The sequence below is a fragment of the Otolemur garnettii genome, unplaced genomic scaffold (genome assembly GCF_000181295.1).
Source record: "Otolemur garnettii isolate 467f Iridium unplaced genomic scaffold, OtoGar3 scaffold00161, whole genome shotgun sequence".
NCBI classification, from domain to species: Eukaryota; Metazoa; Chordata; class Mammalia; order Primates; family Galagidae; genus Otolemur; species Otolemur garnettii.
The window spans coordinates 609,359-614,802 of record NW_003852556.1 but is presented as its reverse complement, the minus strand read 5'-3'; positions in this window follow the sequence as shown (position 1 = coordinate 614,802).

The window sequence follows — 5,444 nt, the reverse complement described above, 5'->3', positions numbered from 1 at the left end:
CCCTGGTTGCCCCAGGTAGGAGGTGCTGAGGCAAGGTGGGCGGTGAGGCCCCTGTGTCCCCACTCTTCTGGTTCTTACCCATAGGAGATGGACTCCTTCCTGGAGAACTTAAGCAGAAAGGGTATAGTAGAGCAGAGTTGAAAAGCTCAAAGACTCCTTGGTTGGAATGGAAGAAAGGCCTTACAGGCCACCACAGGAGAGGCGTCCCTCTCCTGGGTCCCCAGAGTAATTGGTACAGGAGAGCACCACTTGGCAGCCGCCACCATCTCTGCACCCCAGGGAGTCTTCCTGGTCAGCCAGGTGTGCACACCTAGAGGCAAGGAAGACCAATCATAGGATTGGGGGGTTTTCTTTCTTTCTTTCTTTTTCTTTCTGTCTTTCTTTCTCTTCTTTTTTTGAGACAGAGACTCACTATGTTACCCTCTGTAGAGTGTGGTGGCACACAGCTCACCGCAACCTCAAACTCTTAGGCTTAAGTGATTCTCTTGCTTCAGCCTCCCAAGTAGCTGGGACAACAGGTGCTCATAACAAGGTCTGGTTATTTTTGGTGGTAGTTGTTGTTGTTGTTTGGCAGGCCTAGACTGGGCTCAAACCTGCCAGCTCCAGTGTATGTGGCTGGTGCCCCAGCTGCTGTGCTGCAGGTGCCGAGCCAGGTTGGGGGATTTTTGATTCTCAAAAGGAAGAGGTGTTCAGACCATGGGTCTCCCAGGAGAGGCTGTGCCTCATTAACGTGTGTGAGCCCTTTTCTTTTTCTGATTCCACAGAGCTGAAGGAGCAGGTGTTTCTCCCTGGTGTCCCTCCCTGTACCCCATTTCTACACTTTGTTTTGTTTTTCCTACATGTATAGCTGCTTCTGTTGTTGTGAATTCCTGTCCCCCCATGGGCAACCTCCTGCCCTTTCCCGTTCCCCTGCTCCTCCCAGCCCATTCCCATGCTCTCCAGAATTCAAAGAGGCACCGAAAGTCCCAAGTTTCACAAAACTCCCAAGTTCTCAGTAGATGAACAATGGTGGAAAACTCACCGAGGCTTGATTAATTACTGTTGTATAACCATAACCATTGTGATTTAAGATGTATCCATTGATCAATTATTGTTATATAATCATAACCATTGTGATATGAGACACATCCATTGACAACCAAGCTGTAACCCTGCCAATGGCAACGTTCCTTGTCCTCCCCTGCTCGCTTAAGCTATGCAGAGAAAAAAAGGTGTTAAAGACAAAAAACCCTGCACTTTGGGGCCGATTTTCTCAGAACAACAGCCCCCTGCACAGGTGTGAATAAATCACCAATTAATAGCATCTGAGTGGGTCTGAGTTAATTTTTTCATAACCCCAAGGTTATTTCACTGTCACAAGCACAAGAATTCCATAAATCCATGATCTTAGTTATCCCATCATCATTGCTGATTGATTGAACAATAGAAACAGTAATTTATTTTATATTGTCTTTTTTTTTTTTTTTTGGTTATTTCTGAAAGATTTAAAAATTCTCCTCCAGTTGCAGATTTGCTGGTGGGTTGACCACTTTATCCTTCAGGTTTAGGATTGAAACATGACTCCCAGGCCTGTACACCCGGACAACACAGTCCTGGCTGCTCCTCCAGGCTCTGCCTGGAAGTGCCCCAGCACGCCACAGCCAATTTTTCAGTGAGTCCCTGTGCTAGTGAGTTCCAGGCTGCCATGAGGGACTGAGCCTGACCAACCTTCTGTGGTCAGAGAAGGGAGTGCATTGAGCTTTGGGCTTTCCAGCAGTCACACTGCATCCTTCCTCTCAGAAACCCACTGTGCTGGGAGAGCACAGAGTGGCACAGACACATCAGAGTTCACACAGCGGCACCAACATGTCCCTTTGTGGTCAGAGCACTTAAGCCTATCTGGGGAAGATTTGTCTACCCTAAGCTCATGAAGAGATCCTAAGAATATTACACGATTAAACTTATACCTGCATCTGTCTCAAAGAGCTGTTTCAATAGAACTTTTATTTATTTATTTATTTTTTGAGACAGAGCCTCAAGCTGTCACCCTGGATAGAGTGCCATGGCATCATAGCTCATAGCAACCTCCAACTCCTGGGCTTAAGCTATTCTCTTGCCTCAGCCTCCCAAGTAGCTGGGACTACAGGTGCCCACCACAACACCCTGCTAATTTGTGGTTGTAGTTGTCATTATTGTTTGGCAGTTGGGGTGGATTTGAACCCTCCATCTCTGGTGTATGTGGTTGGCGCCTTAGCCACTTGAGCTACAGGTGCCGAGCCCCAATAGAGCTTTTAAAGCAAAAATTGTGAGTCATAAGAAAGCTTAACTGACTTAGTTGACAGGGATTTTTCTTTCAAGACGGGAGGTGGTTGGACTATTCCAAAGCCTCACTGTGAGCTCCCTAGGGACACCAAGGCCAGTGTTCTCAGGGAGCATAGCTGTGGCTCACCTGTGGGTGGCCTATGGCCATGTTCCACTACCCAGAAAGTACACAGCAGTGTCTGAACCCAGACATCTGTGGGCACAGGACAGTGTCTTCTCACAGTGATATGCTTCTGAGTGCCAAGGAGTCCCTCTCGTGCTCTTCCTGCACACAGAGCTGCAGGGGGGTGAGGGGGGAGTTGACATCTATGTCTGCTGGACCCTGTCATTCTTGCTCCTGCTGCTTCTTGTTCAGTCGCCTTCCAGCATCTCCCAGTTCACCGGCTACCTCCTCAGTATACACCCTCCTCCTCAGTGTTGCCAGCCAGCTGCAGGTGCCATGACCCTTTAGTTGGACCTAGGGCATCAGGGAGAGGTGTGCATACTCTGAGGGTCCTGCTCCCCTGCTCAGGCCTCCAGGCTGCAGCCCCCTCCCTGCTGGCCCTGCCTGGGTCTTGCCCCTCACCTGGGGCTGGTCACCTAGCTGAGGTTCCTGCTTCAATTTTTTCAGCTGCTTCAAAGATGCAAGAGATTTGTAATGGGAAATGTATTTTATTTCCCTTTTTGAAATTTTCAGCTGAGTGAAGTAGTAAACATAGAAAGGAGAGGGCGGCACCTGTGGTTCAGTGGGTAGGGCGCTGGCCCCATATACTGAGAGTGGTGGGTTTGAACCCGGCCCAGTCTAACTGCAACAACAAAAAAAAATAGCCGGGCATTGCGGTAGGCACCTGTAGTCCCAGCTACTCAGGAGGCTGAGGCAAGAGAATCGCCTAAGCGCAGGAGTTGGAGGTTGCTGTGAACTGTGACGCCATGGCACTCTACTGAGGGAGACAAAGTCAGACTCTGTCTCTAAAAAAAAAGAAAGAAAAGAAAGGAGAGAATACAAAATATATTTAGTAATTTTTTCTGTCTAATCCATTAAAGTTGTTTGTATACAAAGAAGAATCCACATAGGACCAACTTAACACGCAGCTGTAGCCTAACATATTATTAGACACTCACAACTCAAATGGCAGAGACCTCTCAGTAAAGCAATAAGGAAGTGATGTTGAATTTGTAAGAGTCTGAACGATGGCATTCCCTGGTGGAGCCTCTTGAGTCTCTCATGAGACCTGGGCAGGACACCCACTCTGAGGGCCACCCCAGTGCTTGTGTCAGGGGTCTGCCTGCTGCACTTGCAGATGTGTGTCCGTGAACAGTAGACGGGACATAACATTCTGCAGCAGGGTGTGAGGAAAAAAGCTACTCAAATATACAGAATCAAAGCATGAACTAAAAAGTCAATTAAAATGCAAAAGTAAACATCCTGCTTTCCTTATATTTATTGTTTTTCTTTGGGTTTTATCTAAAATGCCTGTGAGGGTGATTAGCATATCACTCTCTGGCAAGAGTGACTTCAGCCCAGGAGGGCTTGTTCTGTGGAGACAATGGTCCATCCGCAGTGCAGGCCACATCAACGTGCTCACTGTCTCCCACTTCTCAGGGTCTCAGCACAAAGTGCACTCACTGCCCACTGCTCAGTCTTCATCTAGAATTACTCACAGGTTTGGCTGGCATGCAGAGCCACTGGCATTGTGAGCTGAGGGCACACACCCACTGGGCCACATTTGGCAAATTGCAAGAATGGCCTCAGCCGAATGGGGGACAGCTGGCCACCCAGGCTGTGCTCGCCTGACTCATAGCAGCCAGGGCTTGGCTTCTCCAGAACTGCTGTCTAGAGGAGATTCTGACCGTCCCTTCAGCACTTACATGTTTCCACTTACACCACCACTTGCATTCTCGGGGACTTCTGGTCTACTTGAAAACAGCTGCTTCTTGTAGGTGGGGACACCCAGTGACAGCAACTGTCTGTCCTCATGTCTTTTGTCAAACCTGTGGACCAAGCTGGGGGTAGGTGAAGAGAAGGGGAGGGCTGCACAGGGGTGGGAGCACAGTCCCAGGGAGGACAGCTGGGTGTGAGCAGGTGCCATTCACAGGTCCAAAGGCCCTTGTGCTGGCCTCTGCTGGGACCCACCTGAGTTTCTGGGTTTGGCAGCTCCAGAGATCCGGCCTGACCCTGTGGGGGCTCCTAGGGCTGCTGGGGCCAGGGCCACTTTTCCTTGAAGCTCATGTGCAGAGAGCGGGGAGTACTCCATGCTGCTAGTAGAGGTTAAGTGACACCACCATAAGACCTCTGTGGATAAGGTCATACTGCCTTCTGCGGCCTCCCTGCCCAGGAAGCTGCACCTGTGCTGAGCATGGCTGAGCCACCAGCACCCACACGAAGTGAGCAGTGCCCAGTGCTCAGGTGACATCACAGACACCAACTTTGCTGCCAGAAGCTAGCAAATCACACAGAAACTGATAGTGGCCCAGGTGCATGCAGGTGGTCCCAGTGCTCTCTGAGGTCACCTCAGGAGACCCCCAGCTCAAGCACATACTGGGTGCTCCTTCCAGACACCAGAATTCAGTGCCCTTGCTGGTGAGCTCATCTAGGGTCTGCCTGATCTTTAATTGTTGAACTGGAGGGGAGAGGATTTGGGTGGGGTGGGGGAATGTGTGCACCATCTTTGTGCACAATGTCACATCTCCTGCCTGGCCCCACACAAAGCCCAAGATGAGTCTGGCACATAAGGAAGGGCTTCCCAGGAGGAGAGGCCCCGTGGTCCCAGCCTCGTGGCAGGTAGGGCGCTCTTGCTAAACTGCTCTCACAGGTGCAATGGACAGTGCCTATCTCTAGGCAGACATGGAGCCAGAGAGCAGAGGTGTGCAAAGCACCCAGGGTCCTCCAGGGAGCTTGGGGCATTTCAGGAAACTGCTTGGCTGCAATAGACGCCAAGATGCCACCAAGCTGTAGAAACAGTGCGCTCAGTCCTGTCTGTGCACACCGAGAGCCCAGCTGCTCCGTAATATGTGGTGCCATCGGACAGCCCCCTGGGCCAGGTTGCAAAGGTCACTGCATGTCCTGGGAGGTATTCATACTCAGCATGTGCCCTTGTGCTTCAAGATGTGGCCTAGGGAGGGATGTGCTTTAAAATAGTTACACTGCAGGAAAACTCAGAAAA